Consider the following 19,342-nt stretch of genomic DNA (forward strand, 5'->3'; position numbering starts at 1 on the left):
TGCCATATCCCTGCCTGTGGGGCGATACCCTCGACAATACACTTAATTGCTATCCATACTTGAAAAGACCCAATATTACACATCAAAGCAGTTCCTAAAGCCATTCGGGAGCGTCTCTCTAACAAGTCGATTTTACAACACTTCCTTTATTGGGTCACGCAGAGAAACAAAGGGTTTAAATCTGAGACATCGTTATGTGTGCAGCATCCTGGGAAAGAAGGGAGCAATGACAAACATTCATTATTTTCTGCTGTAGGTCTATTTACCATCATAAAAGGATTCAGCGAGGCTTTGACAGTAACTACTACGTTTATGGTTACAAAGAATGACCCAAATCACTCTGAATCCGCAAGACTTGGATACAAAATAAATAAAGTAAAATACATTTACCATAAATTGCTCGGTAGTGCAGACTAGAACTCCATGCAGATCGTAGCATTCACTGAGCAATCTGCCTCATACTTCTGTGGTCCAAATTAAAAAGGATTCATTCTGTTCTCCAAAATCCAGCAGCCGCTTAGTCGATGTCAAATGTTGATTAAGTTTATCCTCCTCTTCCAATTGTATGCAAATATACCGGTGACCCTGGGAATTAGATTCCACACTAGCCTCTAGCAAGCGAAGTTAATAAGCTTTGCCTTTTCTCTCGAGTCGGCTGCCAATTTTTGGCGAGGGCAAAAGCGCAGGTCGGCAATTTCAGGAGCGTTTCGGAAGGATTGCGCACCAAGTGCGCTTCGGGTTTTCAAGGTTCAGCCTCCGGAACAAAGTAAAAGGTCCTGGTTGCTCTTCTTTTCGCTTGTAAACACCTCCAAATAACAGAAGTGATAACCGAAAGACTGGATGGTTGAACTGCTAAGCAGTATTCCAAAATCCACCGCTGTTACGCATGGGTTTAAAGTGGTCCGCCTGCTCACTATAGACGACCTTAGGTGAAATGTATCATGCGAATGTTAGTAATATTATCTAGGCAATAGTGTGTGAAGGTACCCTTTGGCTGGGCCAAAGCAGCTGCCTGAAATATCCTTAAGTGACGCGATGTAAATCCCGGTATCAGGCTCTGCTCCGTCCGTCACTTTCTCCGTGGTGTCGGCAGCCGCTCGGAGATGTCTTGGCTCCCGATTCAGACTCAGATTTCCAGCTGCGACTGTGGAGTAACCTCGATAGCAAAGCTCCGAGATACTCTCTTTGGTGTATTAACCAAATAAGAAATGGTTATGTCTGAATAAAGAGCTAGCTGCTTCAGGCAGCTCCGGGATGCGGTCCTGCCCTTGTGCCGAGCTGCCGAGACTGACAATAACCCGGAACGCTGCAGACTGTCAGGCTGCACAGACCGCCCACCGACCAATCACTGTACTGAGGGAATACAAACATTCCCACGGGTTGGCCAATCATCGGTAATTGAGGACTGTTACCATAGAGATGATCGGCGTCCAAGCGTCTGAAACCACGTTGTTTATTCGCGGAAAAAGAAAAGAAAAAAAACCCGTCGGATATAAATTGCCGTGACAGAATACAGATTGAGATCTTTAATCACTAGTTTATCCTTCTCATCATCAGCCTGGCTAAAGGTTAAAGGCTCCATCACTTCGTGGGAAGAGCTGGGCTCAAACCTGCAAGTAGACACTGCCCTTGAGCAAGCCACTGAATCCTTTCCATGCTGCTCTGTGGCTGGTCTACAGGGAGAAATCAAGTTCTATCATGCAAACAGAATACAATTAAATATGATTAGTAGGCCTATGCAGAATTAATCTAGCCTACTGTTTATGAATTAGCGACTGTATACTGTTTAACTTAATTGGTTTATAACTCCTATAGGATAAATATTCCATACAGATAATAACCCTGACATTAATCATATTATTATATATTTGTATAATGTAATATCAAAAGATCACCTGTGGTTATCTGAGTTTATTGTCCTTTATGAGCTCAGATTTAGATGATATATAGGCTACTGTGGGATGCATCAGCTGCACTTTTCTCCAGGCCTATGTAAGTATAGTATAGGTCTGTATACTATAATAAGTATGTAGTGTTATCATCGTTCACACTGATAATTTCTTTCAACAACTTTTTCAACTTTTTCAGCAAGGCAATCTTTTTTTTTTTTAAAGCATGGCATGTACAGTATGTGACTGTGTACTTAACAGTGCAGATTTCCTTCACTGGCACCTCCAGCTTATGTGAGTCACAGGAAACCTTGTTAAACACCTATTTTTGTGAAATGTCATTACAACAGAGGGAAAGTGGAGGTGACTGAGACCCTTAGCATTCCTTTTCAAGATTCAAGATTCAAGATTTCTTTATTGTCTTACCACAGTACACTGTAGACTGTAAAAGACTACAGCACAGAAACAATTAAAAACACTGTTGAGATATTATTTATATGAATTAAAATAAATAAATGCTTAAATGCCTATATGGGTTTGCAGAGCATGTAGAGTGATAAATATAAAGATAAATATATGGCTTCTAAAAAAAATATATATATGTATATATAAATATCTAGATACTAGATACATACAGCTGGAAAGAGTATAAAGTATAAATATCCGTATTTAAAGTGAACTAGTGCGGTAGAGAATAAGGTGCATTCCAAACAGATTATTTTGGACATAAATAGTCAGATTGATTGGACTGTTTTGTGTGTGTTGTTGTTCAACAGTCTGACAACCGTGGGGTAGAAGCTGTTGTTGAACCTTGCGGTCCGTGCTCCCAGACTGCGGTACCTCCTGCCAGAGAGAAGGTGGGCAAACAGTCTGTGACCAAGGTGAATGGGGTCCTTGATGGGGTCTTCTTCTTCTTGCCAACTATGTCCGGTGCAGACAAACCCCGGGACACACAAAGGCAGTACAAGCAATCACACATCATGGACTCTCATAATAAGCTGATGCTGGAAAGTGGGTGATGCAGCACTCAGCTTATGCCAGTGCTGATAAGAGCCTGAAAGTATTACCTCGGTCTGGCAGCCCGCTCCAAGAAATCCATCCTGAGCCAGGTCATCAATTCTGCCCTATCTGATTGCTCACCGATCCCTGGCAGCTCCATGTCGCTGTCCTGGCTTCTGCCTTTGAAATTCTCTCTATGACTTGCACTTTCATGCTAGTTCTTTAAAAAAAAAATAGGTACACTGTATGTACATGTGGTCTTTTGTGTAATCTTACACTTACATGACAAAAAAATAAAATTGCATCTGGGGAGTTAAAAAGACAAAGCCTGACTCAGTAAATACCTTAAATGTATTCACTGCAATCACAGATCCCCCTTATTGCTGCAGTGGACCTATAGAGCATACATTAAAGTGTGTGGGGTTCAAGCAAATCACCTACGTCGTGCGGCTGCATAGTCAATCAAACAGATGAACAATTAATTGAAAGATACTCAACCAGGGCTGTGTTGTGCTCCAGCGAGGCAGGCAGGCAAATAAGCCATTTGATTAGCTGATAAGCAGATGACTCAACAAACATTCAAGGCATGTTTACTGTGGTTTGATTAGAGTACGCCCAATACGCAGAAGATTGGACACAAATACGTTGTGAAAACACTCAGCTGTTCCAATCCCCAAGGCAGCATGAGGGCACATAAAAACAATGAATTATTTATAGGGGGAGACTGGCAAAATATCACAGTGGATAATTTTCTGTGGGCTATATTAAATGCAGTTTTAAAAATAATATGTCTGAACCTGTGCATTCCCCAGAAATCATTCCCATTGACAGGATCTAGAGCCCGGAGATTGGATATGAAATCACATTAGATATTTACCTGCCAAGAAACCTAAGAGTCTTTTTTAAAATACCAAAGCAAGGGTTATTCACATGTTACTTCCACCTCCATCTTTCTTACTAAATGTGATCAAAGGATATTTGCTTTGTCTCTGTTTGAGGTATTAGCTTTGGTTCGAAATGAAAGTCCTCACTATTAAGGAAAGCCTTTGACATGCCTCATCTGAAAGAGGTTTCACAATACCCATAAATAAAGCTCTTGTACGCCCCCATCCAGAGCTAACGTTAGTGTCTGTCTCCGAGCTGAAAGCCTTACGCTGTTACAATTTGTTCCAGAAAGTGAACTCAGTTTAATTGAGCAAAGTTTAAGTCTCCACAAACAGCAAAGTAACAGGAAAAAAATCGATGGCAGCAGAGGCATGGAAAAAGGAGATAGCATTGATTTATCTGCCATTGATTCGCAGGGATCGCTGCATTGTGCCCGCCGGGTGAAATGCACGCTGTCTGCCAACTGGTTGGGATGAATCTGAAAAGGTGTCAAGTGGTCAGAGGACACAGAGGTGGAGGATGAGCCAGAGGTGGCAGGGGACTAAGAGTAGACTGGAGAGGAAGCAAGGGAATGTAGTATCAAACAGCAAGAAGGCGGTAGACCAAGGCTTGATAAGAGAGGATAATGTTGCGATGATGACACCACTTCACAGGGTTGAGTCTCTGTAGAGTTGCGTTAAATGTCTTTGACAGAAGCGAGAAGAGATCAACATGAAAGCAGAGAGCTGAGCAAAAGGCCTGAAGGTATAATCATCTTTTAAACCAAGACACCAGTTGAAACCATGACTTTCCTGTCCTGTTCATAGTATCATCCTCTGAAATGAACGACTGTTATAAGCACAAAACAACAGCGGGCCAACTTCAGTTTATTCAGTGTGAAGTCAAAGCTGTTGGCTACGATGATACTGTATGAGTAAGCATATATCATATCCCGCTGTTGCAAGTGCTTGACAAGTAAAGCATCTTTTGCAATATTTTAAGTCTCAGCAATTGGCAAACAGATCTCTCTTCAGAGGCTTTATACTGACAGCCAAATGTTGTTGAGAAGAGGGGAAGCCAGGACAGAGATCAGAGGCCAGAGCAGCCACGCAGACCCAGACGTAGAAGTGTTACACCAGAACTCTGGTATCTTTACAACATCCTTCTGTCTCCTCTGTGGGCTGCTGGCCATCTCTAGTCCACACTACTGAAGAGGAAGTATGTCTTTGATATTGCGGTCTGTTGCTTGTGAAGCAACCTTCAAAAAAGGTACAATAACACCTATTCTTTCCTACTGCCTTGCTTTGTGAAGACGGTGATATATTACACGTTTTCTTTTAAGTTTCTAATTTTGGTGTTCTTTTTTCTTGTTTCAGTAAATATTATTACAAGTTCTCTGTTTCAGTGTTTTGTGTTAAAGCTGTAAATGCAGTTGACTTGACAGGACATGTGTCACTCTTTCTGTATTTAAAAGACAAGATGTTTGGTTCTACCTTCATTTTTATTCAAGGTGCAGTTGAAGTGAACCTGACTTGACTTGACTTGACACAAAGATTGTCACTTGTTTATGTCTCTAAAGCGGTTTTCTTGTGCAGTGTTTTGGTTCAACCCTTGAAAGCATCTTGTTTCCTGTGTGTGACCAACGAAGACATACACACAGGAAACTGTTTGCATACTGACTGAGTTAAGTTACCTGGTGCTTTTTATGTTTGGGATGAGTGTGTTTTTTGGGTGTTGACTGACTGTTCTTGCCATTCACAGGCCCAATTTTTACTTATAAAAAAGCTAAATCAATCACTGCAATAGCAAAATGGTGTGAGAAGCAGAAACTGAACTGGAAACAAGAAATAGTAACAGTAATTTCTGCATATCTTATATTAAACTTGCAGGTGTAGGTGATCCATGCAGATCGTAGCATTCACCTGCAGGCATGCAGGTGGTCAGAGATGAAGTGTTGTTTATTTCACATTGTCAAGTCTTTACATTTACACCCCATTAAACAGAAGCATAAAGTGCTGGAGTGGGGGGAGGCCAAGCACAGTGTGACCTCTGTCAACCTGGGCCTGTTAAATTTCATGGCCGCTCTTCCTCCTCATAAAGGCTGAAGGCACCCTGAGGAGACACCCAAACTATTTGAATTTGCTACATCTGAAAGTTATGTTGCAGTAATTGGAAAAGCTTTGAGGCAGAAGTTCTTCTAGCTGTCACCACCCTGTAAGAACATGAAATACTTTTTAACGCCTTTTCTGGTGTTTGTCAGCAACTTAATACTTGCTGCAGCTCCCAGGATCATGTTAAAAAAACAATCCGTAAATTAAAAAAGACACACTTAAGCATATTGTTAATTAATAACAACTTAATTGATGCTGCTGTCTCTCAAGGAAGTGTCTATGTGACCACACAAACACACACACCCCAAACACACATTGTTTATTTACGCTGTTGTTTCCATTAAAACAGCAGCTGGTTAAGGCAGGTCTGCCAAGAACACAGCTATTCTTGATGTGGTTTGAGAGCTTCGCTTGTTGTACACAACACAATGCAGAGTCAACTTAGCACTGGTGTCTCTGACAGGTGACGGCCACTGAATACACTTTGTTTTAGTTAAGACCTATTTTAATAAGAAAGCACCCGAGGGAACAGCTAAAACACAAGCATTCACCTATAATCAATATGTGTGTAAAAGACCAGTACAACATAAAACACACTCCATTTGATATTTATGCTCTGGACTTACATTCCCCCTCAATGTAACAAAGAAGGATTGTGATGATCTCTACACTAATTATATACAGTATCTTAACCTTGACCTTGTCCCAGTTCCCTGATACATATTTCCTCTAACAGGGTTTCAAATATGTTGCACGTTGATTTTGGAAAAGTAACTAAATATGTATTTGGTGAGTGAACTCTCACCATGATTGATTTATTTTGTGTAATGTTGAAGCATGGCAAACATTGCTTGATATATACATACATTTATATATATATATATATATATATATATATATATATATATATATATATATATATATATATATATATATATATATATATATATATATATTTACATACATACATATATATATATATATATATATATATAGTGGGTCTGCTGACATGTGAGTTCAGTAGCTATTCTGATTTTGTCTATAGCACATTTTAAATTTGATTCTATAATAATTCTGGTGGGCTGTTTTCAATTTGTATGCTAAGCTAAGCTAAACATCTCCTGGCTCTAGCTATTTACCCTACAGATATGAGAGGGGTGTTGATCTTCCCATCTGCAGTAGCTCTCAGCATAAAATAAGCATATTCAAGTCTCAGACCTTCTTTTAAAAAAACAATAGCTGCAGTGCAGTCACTTATTTGCATTATGGATAAAACATATCAGAACATTTCAGAGGATTTTGTCATCCCTGTTGCCAGTTACTGTATTCTGAATTCCCCGTGTTGCATTTTAAATTGCTTAGGCTTGTTCATTTCAAGTTTTGAGGCTGCTGGTTGAACACTTTCCATGTCTCCCCATCTCAGTCAGTCAGGCTCCAGTGGACAGAGGGACCATCATACTCTGCTTTGCACAGTGCTCAGCTCTGCCCAATTTTGCACCTCCGTTCACAAGTGATAGAGCACTATCAGTTCTGACAGCTCCCCAGAGCCACAGGGATTTGAGTGCTCCCTCCATTCACCCACCCTGCACCCCCAAAACACACAGACATACACAATCACTCACGCACACACACATTCACCTCTTCTCTGCTGTCTGTCTGTTAAAAGGATGAAGGCTGGAAATGAAAGGCAGAACAAAAGCTGTCAAAGTAAAGAAAGAAACAGAGAAGTGAGGATATCTGTAGGGATGCTAAGGACAATGGGTTACTTTGTCCCTCGTTTCATTATTGGCTTGTGTTTAATTTGAAACAGACAGCTAATCACATTAGAGACAACCTCTCCACAACACTCGAGCACCGCTGTCTCCTGGAAGCAATCACCACGCTGAAAATGTCTCATTGGATTCTCGGTCCAATTACTTAACTCCGTCCAAATTGTCCTCGATGCAACTGAATTGTGACTCTAAAATGATCACAAAGACATTTACACCATAAATTAAGAATTGCTAAACTACAGGAAGCATAACTATGATGATAATGACGATGATGCCAATCATTTCAATAATGATAATGACAACCATGATGATGTTAAACTGTCCTAGCTTCTTATTTTAGCCTTGATGTATGCATTTGTCTTTTTGCAGGATTTTAAATGTCTGTTTCTCGTAAAAAAAAAATCCTTTATGGGGGGGTTTGCGGTGAACCAACTTAACTCCTGTTATGAAGTAACAAAAGCGGCTACTGGTTGTGGGCCTAAAGATGAAATAAAAAAGGGATGAAATATGCTAAAAAAGAGCTCCCCTCAGCTGTGGGTCACTGCAAGAGACCACTTTTACATTCAAGTAGCCATGTGATCCATTGGTAATATCAGCAAACAAAGAACACATGGTTGAAAATAATGGGTTTGGACATAACCAGGAAGGAGAGAGCAGGTTAAAAGTCTGTGTTGGAAGCTGGTTAACAATCCCGGCAGGACATCTATAGCTCAAAGCACAAAGTATGAACGAGATCAGAGACAAATCTTAAACCGAGGTGCTGGGGGCAGAGAGCCAGAGTGAGATAGAAACATCACATGGGAAAAGAAACCAGCAGCAAGAGCAGCATGCAATTAGCGGAGTTAGAGGTTGCTTTGTTAAAAATTAAATAGTCCGTTTAAAAATGTGCACAGGCAGAGGTAAATGCTCAAACTAGAGGGTGGATGCCGGATGTGGATTAAGGAAAACTTTGACCTCTGTCTAGCACCACATACTCTTCTTTCTCCAACTGATCTGTCTCCACTATTCCTCAGTTCCTTCAGTTTTCTTCAACACCCACCTGACTCATTTCCATCTTTCTCTCCACAACTGCTTCTAACCTTTGACTCTTACCACACTTAATCCCTTTTTTGTTTCAAGGAAGGATCTTGACTGCATTATTCAATATTCATATTTCCATCTTCATAATTCCTCTTCACTCAACTCTGACCTCAAAAAAGCTGTCTTTCTTTTGCTTGGTGAATTATTATCCCATCTTCTGTGAGACCTTGCCAATCTATTAATCTAACTTGCCATTTGCTGTCTTTTCTCTCCAGCTCTGTTAAAGGTTGGCTGCCTCTCCTCTCACTCTATCTGTCAGTCAGTCTTTGTGTGCAAATCCCACGTCTTTCTCCCCAGACTGAATTATTCAATTTAGATGCCATTTGTTTCACAGTTGGCAACAGGGACTGTACGCACTCTCCTCTATATAAACTGCGGTTTCTAATCGCCAACTGCACGCAACCCTACTCCCCTTCGACTGTTAATATTCTCTGGCAATGCAACCCCATTTTCTATTTCACATTCATTTTGTGTCCTTTCCTCTAAATTAGCAGCATATACGTGTGAAGAGGGTTTTAGGAGCTGTTGTCTCCGGAGACAACTCTCTGTTTCACACATGGAAATCAATTTGTCGAGACGAGCGTTTCACAGAAAGGTGCCATTAGGATTCACTTTATCAGCGAGGAAGGGGTTGAGGTGTCTGCACCAAAGACCTTACTTCTTTTTAATCGGTTTCTTTCCTCCAAAGGGACCACACCTTGCTGACTATACACATTTTTTCTTGATGATGAATAGAAAGATGTAAATTGACAGGAGCATTTTCAAAAAGGTTACTTGAACTGCTTTTAAAAAAGCATTAAAACAACAAAATAATTAAATAGAACCAAGGCATCAAACACGTTCATACATAATCAGGATTGGCTTACCGTATCTGAATTTTCAAAAAGAAAAAGAATGTCATTTTCAAACATAAACACAAACTTAAGGAGCATAGGTTTTTCTGGTTTATTTTATGTTAATCAATAGATACCATTCCAACTCCCACTTTGGTCACACTATAGATGCCCAGAAAGCTATTTATAGTTTCTAACAGGAATTCCAAAGAGAAAACTGACCTTCACCTATCTATTATGCATACAATTCCTACAACAATCAACCCTACATTTAGAGATGCCCATTTTTCATGTGTTTATAAGATTAATAGTTCTGCATCATGTGGAATAATTAACTTTCCAAACTTAAACTTTCATGTCCCAGATTTTACAGAAACAATCAGCTAAATTCCCTAGTTTATGCCATTTAAAGTGAAATGTGTCAACATATCTATTCAAATGTAAATGCCTCTGCTGATCCCTGCAAGCTGAAAGGGTCAAAACACAAGATATTCTCGTTAAAATGGGAATGGATGATATTTGGTGCCAGAAATGCACTCTATTACCTTAGCCATGACAAACATGTATTCTTCTTATCTAATCTCTGATGCCATGGTTTCAAACTCCTCTAGTAACACCTCTGCTCCAACTGCAAATGGAGGCAATCCGTTGCCCGGGCAACAAACTTCTCTACTGGCTTCTGTCATGCAAATCCCTCTGAAGAAAGGGCAAAAAGTTAAGGAAGCCGATCCAGCCAGTTTGCAGAGAGGTATGACAGAGACGGGATTCAGTGAAGGTGGAGAGACTCCTTTCACAGTAGAGCTGCAGGGTTGTCTCGCTCTCCTTTTAATTCTCTCTTCTCCAATGTTCTCATCTTTTCTGGAAAGATGGTCAATATGGCGTGTAAATATTACAGTCCTAATCGCTTATTGGCTCACATAGAAACATGACTCAAAAAGCTACTTTTGTCAGGTACGTTATAAATTTCCCAAAACCAAAGTGCATTGTTCTTTCATTTAATGAACAAAATTACAAAGAGGACCAAAGCGATAACATGTAAAAATCTAATAACACAGAGAAAAAAAGGGAATGACTAGTCTGGCAAATTAAATCTACGAGAGCCTCCGTGTACCCAGAGACCCTCACAGGAGCATTTTTTCCTCGGTGGCCTTAGAGCACCCATCCTCCTAATGGAAGGGAAGCAGAACAGATGGGACACAAATTGCACTTTCATACACCTCAAGGTTCAAGGCAATTTCCCCTCTGCGCCTGTGAAGTTCTAGGATTGCCTCTCCATCCTTTGAGCCTTTCACTCTTCAAAGGGGTTTGGGTTTGTTCAGTGCCCAGACTTATACCCACACACTGAAACATACTCTAACACCAACATGTGAACACACACACACACACACACACACATGCACTAACTAACCTATACGTTTTCATAGTTACGTTTTTATTGTCGACACTGATACCATCGGAAACATTACCTACTGTAAAAAAAAAGAAAGATTACTTGTAAAAAAAACTTTGATTGGTCTGGCAGACAAGTGCACTCTCATGTTCTTTATAATGCAGCTCACTTTTTTCAAGACATTACACGTGGCAGGGATTTTTGCAGTCTGTAATGGCTTTACATGTTGTTTGACGCATTACAACATCTTCATGTCAGGCAGCTATTAGTCTCCGTTTCCCCATCTCACTAACCATGAGAGCCAAAAGAATTGCTATTTCATTGGATGTTGTGTGTACAGTGTGCTGTTGAATGGCCCAGGTGCTAGCAGAGCTGCTGAGGAGGTAATAAAAGACTTCCAGCAGTATTGTTTACTGCTCCATTAACAAACAAACATTAGGGCCCATTTGACTAAATACTGCTGATAGAGAATATGGTGATCAATCACCATGGCAACCATCCCCATTAATTAATATTGCACTAGGGGATTTAGGAATGGATGATGAGGACGGAGTGTGCACAGATTTTTTCTTGTCTTTTTGATGAGGGTTGGGGGGTTGTGGGTGGAGTTTCCAGTGCACCATCTTTCATTTCTGGCCTTTGTGCCATGCTGGCAGGAGTGGCCTCACTCTACATACCAACCAAGGGGTTAACTGTGTCCCCAAAGCAATTACAGCCAATTGAGGAGCTAGTTAGCAATTAGTGGATTAAATGTAATGAGTCTGCCGTTGCCATGGAGACAACATTTTTCAATGATACTTGTCAAAATGAAGAGCCCTTTTAAAAAAAAAAAACAGTGGTTTTAACAAATGAGTCAGATAGGTCCAGTCCATTTAGTGTGATCAACACTTTGGTTTGTTATTGAAAATAATTTGTTGTTTTCATGTGAACCTAAATATGAAAAAAAAGCAAAAGCAATGCAATTAACCTGCATAATCAATGTGACCAGCGAAGAAGGCTAAGCATAAGATGAACCCTCATCTGTGGATAAGAGCACCTGGTGTGGGCGGTTTGAAAGCAACCGCAAACTCATTCAAGGTCCCAAACAGTTTAATTGGGTTTTTCAGCTCCTTTCTATTATGTACAAAATTTGTTGCAATCACGCAAATTTGAATGTTCTGTATATTACTAATACCGAGGCAGGCTTGTTTTGAGTTGAGTTAAGTTGTGTGCACCCAGCTTGTATTTCGTTCACTCCGCTGTCAGCCACAGTTATTAGACTGTTCAGTCATATGAATATTGCACATATACAGTACCATCTGTGCTTTTGTCCCTTCAGGGCCGGAGCTGACATATTACAGTGAGAAGACCCTTATTGAGTAGTATAATGGATTCCAAACTACTGCATTTCATATCCCGTGTAATTTGATCGCTATTTAGGCTGGATATCTGATGCCCATTCCGCTCCCTTTATGAAACCGTCTGTGCAAACGGGGCCAGAATCCAAAAATGATTTATGACAGATTCATGAAGAGAGGCCAAGGGGAGAGAAACAGATTAGGTAGAAATCTGGAGAGATAAAGATGAGAAGTCTGTCTGCTGCTGAGGGCAGCGAGACAAGCCCTGTCTGTATCAAGCTCAGGGAAATGTGCTCAGGGCCCTGACAGACAGCATCGAACCATCTCAGAGCTGACACAGACATCATCTTTCTTTTCTTTTCTTAGGGCAAGGGTAGAACTGTGACATTGCCAATTATAGTGTCCTTAGGTGGCCATCTACTTTATTTAGCTGGTTCTGCAAAAGTAAACAACCCTGATGAGGCTTTTGTAGACATTTCTACTCAATAAACATGTTGTCATGTTTCCAACCAGAGTGTCACAAGAGAATGGTATTTCGTGCCCAGAAGTGTGTGCAGTTGAAGCTTCTGATAGCAGCTGTAAAAGGAGAGATCTGATCCTGTGAGCTGAGCACATGTGGAGTGGACAACATGATTTATCCAGTGTGCTCCTCTGCTGTACTCAGCTGTGGCAGCAACTAGAATCAACAGCAGCAACGAAGAGTGTTCCGATAGCGTACATATATATCCACGTTAAAACAGCAAACAGCCACTTCCTGGCATTCACAACCCCTTATCATTCAGGGACTGTCTGTTCAAGTCCTATCCCCGTTACTTCACCCAGTGCACAGGGTCGGGCGGACTTTGACATTCGATCACACTGAAAGTGTTGATGTTTTCTCATTGTGTAAACCGGCATTTGTGCTGACAAATCACCAGTAAAACCGGGCTGATTCAGCCCATTCCTCCAGTTTTCAGCTTCCATCTCCTTTTCATTTCTCCCCTCCTCTCAGGTATGACGACTGTCAGCCATAATGCCGGTCAGCATGAGCCCGGCTGCAGTTGAGCAGAGTGCTGGAAGGCCTGTGTGATTACCCCTGCCCCCCTGCTGCGAGCACTGCAGCGGTGGAGGGACTGAGAGGGAGAGTGGTGAGCTTTTAATACCACGCACAACAGGGCACCTCAACCCCAGACAGGCCCCATATTTACACTGAGCTAAGGCTCTCCCTGAGCCTTATGACAGAGCAGGCGGAATGATCACCCCTCGCCTTGCAGCCTGGGATCCATAATTCATGAGTAGAGGTGGATGGGGTGCAAACAGGGCATGCTTACGGGGGGGGGGGGGGGGGGGGGGGGGGGGGGGGGGGGGGGGGGGGGGGGGGGGGGGGGGGGGGGGGGGGGGGGGGGGGGGGGGGGTTGCCTGAGGAGTGTGTCCTGAGCCCTGTGTGTCTAAGTAATTAAATGGGATTAGGTATGCGCTGAACCCATTTTCAGAGAGATTGGCTTGCAATGCCATTATTATTGGAAAGGATCAGAGGGGCTTATAGGCATTGGGGAGGAAGGTAACTGAAGAGAGAGGTTTGAGGAGATTTATTAAAAGAAAAAAACTACTCTCTCAAATGTGGGTGGCAGGTTGGAGACAATGATCTTTTACGTCCCCTTCCCTCTTTGAGGGAGAAAGAGGTGAGAGAGACTTTAGCTTCCTGTGGAGGAGTGGAAAGAGACGCAAACACGTCAATGAAACCAGGCCTAACTATGTCCACAGACTCTGCACCTCTGCTCTGCCCGAAACATCCGTTTCTAATTTGTGTGACAATGCCACTGCGGATGGTACCTGATTTGCAAGAGGGTGCCCGGAGCAAAACCCATTTGAATAAGCACACATCCGAGTTATCAGGGATCAGGAGGAAGAGCTCGCAGACAGACAGGGTGCTACCTCTTTCCTCAGTAGCTCAACACCTCAACATACTCAGCTAACAATGTGTCTCTGTGTGCACCTGGACTGTAATCCTAACAATGTAGCTAACAACAAGGTCCATACACAATCATGTATTGTAACCCAAACATTTTATTCCTTATCGCAATGGATGGTAAATCCCAGCTAGTTTGCCCTACTGAGGAATGATTTCCTCTTGCCAGAAGAACTGAAGCAACTTCTTGTTTGTGTCTCCTTTTTCCCTTACAGAGAACCTTTTGGCGACAGCAACCCTGGGAGAGATGCAGAAAGCACGTCCCCTGGGGAGAAAAGCTGCCTCGGGCTTCAGAAAGCCTATTTACAACAAGCTGTGCTTGTTACTTTCATCAAAATAGAGCACTGAGCTTTTCTCCTGCCTTGTTGTTTTGTGCTTTTGGCAGGAGGTTGTTATTGTAAAGCACTGACTCCATTGTGCTCAGCGGTGCAGTGAATGTCCACCGCCATGGAGAAGACAAGAGAGAAGAGAAGGTTGGACGGAAGACACACCCTTTTTCCCTGAGACCCCAGCCTGTTTTAGAGACTCTGAAGTAGTGTCTTTGGGAGGAGTGGAGAAACCAGCTAGGTCACCAAAATTTCCCAACTTCTGATCCTCAACTGTACTCCATCAAGTTCAATTAGAGGATCGGTGGTCTCTTTGTCATAATCTATTGGGTATTGTGCATTCCAGATGTTCAAGGAGAGGACAGAAAATCAATAAACTGGATTGGGCTGCCAGGCCCAGAGGGAGGTCTCCTTACACCGGCTCGCATGGCTCAGGCTCAACTCTCCTCCATCAAGCCTCAGTTTGGGCCATCAAATTGAATTTCATCAAACGGTCTTGACGAAAAAGGGATAAAGTCTTTTGTATTCCACAGACTCTCAATTTGCCCTCCAGACAAACATGCAATCACATATAGTCAATGTTCAGGAAGGGCTCCTGTTTGCTTTGGATTTTTATAAAAAGCAAACACCATCTGAGTTATCACTGCAGTAATCTTAACTCACCAGTAGGATAGACCCTCACTTTTGTTTGTTATCGTCAAACACAGACACAGATGATGGTTCGGGTAAAATTCTAAAATATTTGACATTTTTGTTACATCTTAAATGTGTAGTGAGACAAAAAGTGTTGATCTGATAGATCTTTTGATGCTGCGCGCTTGCTCAGATCAACCCTGAGCACAGCGAACAAAAAGGAACTCAGGGAGGAATCAAGGTCAATAACTCCTTGACAACTGTTCCATCTGCAAGGTATTATCATTTCATTACCTGCCCACGTCAATAGGCACTGCTGTTTTCTTTTTGACTCCATTTCCATAGTAACTAGTAATTCATTGTTTGTAAGGGGCCAATCATTCTTGGAGAATTGCCTCTTAATGGTGCAATATCGGAAGTGTTCAGCTGTCTGAAAACTAAGTGTGTGTTCAGAGGACAAGGCTAAAGGCGATACATACTGTCTATTGTTCCTGAGAGGTAATAATCATTGAAAAAGTACGCAATTTTCCCACAAGGCGGGGATTTTCATACACATGACTGACTGTGTAGCTGATCTGGTTATTGTCACTGTCACCATCAACCCCTGCGCTCCCTCCACCCTTTCTCTTTTTTGCTTCAAGTATGTAGAAAGAAGAAAAGAAATATCACCCAAAGGAGGTGGTCCACCTACAAAATCTATAAAGTCCTCCATCAAAATCAGCTCCCTTGCTTTATGAGGACATTAATCTGCTGCTGCAGTGCTCTGCTCTTCAAAGCACCTTGACAGTGTGATTGTCCTTTTTTTTCTTCTTGTGGCTGCTGTTTCTTGTGTGCTTTGTTATACAAAATCTCAAAAGTTTATCAAACGAAGGGGAGGCTGTAAGAAAGAGACAGCGCCTCGGAGAGAAATAAAGGATGGAGATGAAGAGAGGACAGAGATAGATAGAGAGGAAGAGAGGAAAGAGCAGCGCTTCTGAGTAACAGCCCTGCCAAAATAAATCCTCTACGGGAAAAACAAAACATCCTGTGAAATAAAACTCTGGCATCCCCTTCCAAAAATGCTGCAACCTTCATCTATTACTCTCAAGTGTCAGATAAATGTCTGAAAGAGATGGAGAAGTTGCCCTTGCAGTTGTGCTTTCTCTGCCTAAACTCTGCATGTACCTTCTCCCCCACCAATATGCTACCCACAAAGCGTACACACACAGCCCTGCCTACTGTAGCTGGGTCAGTCGAGTGAGAGCATCCAGGTTAGACTCTATACCAATTTAATTGGCTGCCTCTAGGTGGGAAATGAGTGATATCTGTCAAACTAGTGAGAACAAAGAGGGGACAAAGTTAAAGATCCATCATTCCTGCCTGATACTATTGTCTTCACATTGATAATGATAAATGCAGCTCACGAAAGCTCCCCATCCGCTATTATAATTAGATTCCTCTCTGGCTGCGCTCAGTGGCCCCAGTAAAGTCTGCAACAGAGATTCTTTACGACACACGAGGAAAGCTCTGCTCGGTTCTTTAACAGCTCTGACGGTGAGGAGAGTGTTGCCGGGAACATAAGCGGAGCTGAGCCAAAGGCGCTGCTTTGTTTAGTAAATAAATTAAGTGGGTAAATGAGAGCAGCAAGCAACAAAAGTGGGACCCCACTCCTGTTAATTACAGCCTTAGCTGCAGCTCCGTTACTCCTGAGCTAAGAGGTAGGGTCCGGGATACTGAAGTTTTCAGGTTGGATTGCCAAATCAGGCCCCTCTGTGCGCTGGAAAGACTGCTGGGGGTCTTCAGAAAGGATTTTAGAAACATTGGCCTACAGTTTGAGCTGTCAATGGAGAGAAGGCAAATAAAATGTGTGCAGAATCATCTCCACTAAGGAGGCTCCACTCCAGTCGTTTCATTTAACAGCCTGTCCTTTTTTTTAAGATTCACTTCGTAATCACAGATGAGAGATGTGCACATCAAACAAGACGAGCGACTTTGGTCTACACAGCTGCCTTATAAAAAGCAAACAAGCTATAAATAAAAGAGAATTTTATAGAGGGGTGTCTGTCGGGCATGTGGGGTTGAAATAGAAAGAGAGAAGTGGAAAGGAAAGGAAAAGTGGATCTGCAAGACATCAGAGACCGCAGTGCATGACATTACCTATTATGAATACAATGTGAAGCTATTTAAATGTGATGGTAGGAACAGGTTGGCTCAGGGTGGGGCTGGTGTCACAGCTCGTAATGAGATCCTTTGATGTGGCAGATAAGGGGGAACTGAATAAGGGAGAGAGAGCCCTCTGGGGAGGAGAGGTGAGAGGACACCCAGCCATAACCACCACAGCAAAGGAGAGGAAAAGGGGGGAATGTGTGAGTGGAGACAGGAAGCAGTTTAACAGCATCCAGACAAAAGAAAGCGTCTCATATTCTAGCTGGTGACTTTTGATTTTGTTGGTTGAAATGACAACTGTCGCTGGCTTTTCTCAGCTGAAGTTAGCTAACTTAAACCCCATCCACACTTACCAAAACAATCTATTTTTTTTAATCATTTCAAGGTAAATCATTTCAGTTTATAAATGACTTAACACACTACTTCATATTCCAGGCCTATAGGTGGTGCTGTTTCTGCTATAGTAATTCACCTAAAAAACTGAGAAGAAGGGGCGGAGCATGTGCATGAAGCTGGCGTGCTGTATACAAACAGACAGTAGAAGAAGAAACCATTACACAAGAAGAAGACAACGAAAATGGCTAGTCCAAGGAAACCAGAATCGTTTGTGTGGACCAATTGCTGCCGCGAACTGCTGTGACTCGTACTGTGATACTGTTGTTATGAGGCATCGTCGCGGGGTAAGAGGTCGAGGGGTGTGGCGATGACATCATCGATACACAATGCGACTTCGCCATCCAAACGTAAAAGCAAGGACGCCGTTCTCGCCCTGGGACCAGATTTTAAAAAAGTGCATTTTCAAGCAGTGCGTTCACAGGATTCGTTTAGACGATTATCCAAAACAATGAAAACGTGCGTTTGCACCAAAAAGCTTATCCGTTTGGATGGCCCCTAATTCCGCTAATATTAGCTTCATGAGTTAAATGAAAACGCCCTCTCTGCTGCTGCTGGCCACATTTTTAAATGTTTCCAGCAGACTCCTTTTAAAAGGAGAACCTTGTCAAATATTAACTTGATTTCTACATACATGATACCGTGGTAACACACAGAAGGAGACATGGAAATAAAGAAACACACTTCTTCATTGTGAAGCCAATCAGTCTTAATATTAAACTGTAAGCATGATAAGGCAATCTATGTATTAAATGTTATTTAATTATTCCATTGTAGCTGCTTACTTGGAGTAGCAAGATGTTCAAACAGTATGTTTCCATTGTTACAAGAGAAAAGGCTTTTAGTGGGATAACTAACCAATGTTTGGTGGATGTAAAAGTCTTGGAACCTGTTTGTGGTGGCTGCTGGAGTGTAAACATCCCCAAAGCCAATAAAAAGCAGGACGGACCCGCTAAGGTTACCCTACATTGGACCGGCTGCCTCATACAGTAGTGGGAAAATATTACACAGTGGCTATGCTATATACACTATCCACTTAGTCGCTTGGCCTTTGAAATAAGACTTGGTTACTAAAAGTACATAGTAAGCTAATTAGCTAGGCATGCTAATGTTAGCAGCTTACGTTAAAGCAGAAAAACACAGTTTAAGCCTTTCCTCAAAGGTCCCATGACATGGCGCTTTTTCAGTGCTTTTATATGGACCTTAACAGAGATGGCGACTCGAGTCTGAGGCTCAGACTCAAGTCGCACTTAAGTAGCACAAACAGCTGACTTTAGACTTGACTTCCGACTCAACCCAAAAGACTTTAGACTTGACTTGGACTCAAGCTTTCAGACTCTTCAAAAACCTGTTTTTGTGCAATTATTTCTTTTTAAATCTACATTTATTTATGTATTTCTATTTTCTTTTATTGGCGCATATGCGTTGGGGAAATGTATATGACGAGATGCATGTCCCCTGGCCCTTTGCTATAATGCAAACGCATGTGCCTAGCCTTAAAAAAATGCATTGACGAAGGTGACACCAAGTCCTCCCGGAGTTGTGCCTTTTGTCATTAGATTAGCTTTCAATAACTTTGTCAACAATGGCAGTAAGCAAACAGCTACATGCAAGGTATGTGG

At 42.0% G+C, this 19,342-nt stretch overlaps 1 protein-coding gene across 1 annotated transcript in view; it reads right to left on the bottom strand.

Annotated features, from left to right (window-relative positions):
• fam222a (family with sequence similarity 222 member A) overlaps nucleotides 1-1,300 on the bottom strand; it is a 48,881-nt gene extending 47,581 nt beyond the window's left edge. The window contains exon 1 of the mRNA XM_034871552.1: nucleotides 391-1,300. The gene's annotated coding sequence lies outside the window, so the exon portion shown is untranslated. The remainder of the gene's footprint in view (nucleotides 1-390) is intronic.
• Between the last annotated feature and the right edge of the window lie 18,042 nt (nucleotides 1,301-19,342).

This window comes from Etheostoma cragini, chromosome 5 (assembly GCF_013103735.1).
Source record: "Etheostoma cragini isolate CJK2018 chromosome 5, CSU_Ecrag_1.0, whole genome shotgun sequence".
In the NCBI taxonomy this organism is placed as follows: domain Eukaryota; kingdom Metazoa; phylum Chordata; class Actinopteri; order Perciformes; family Percidae; genus Etheostoma; species Etheostoma cragini.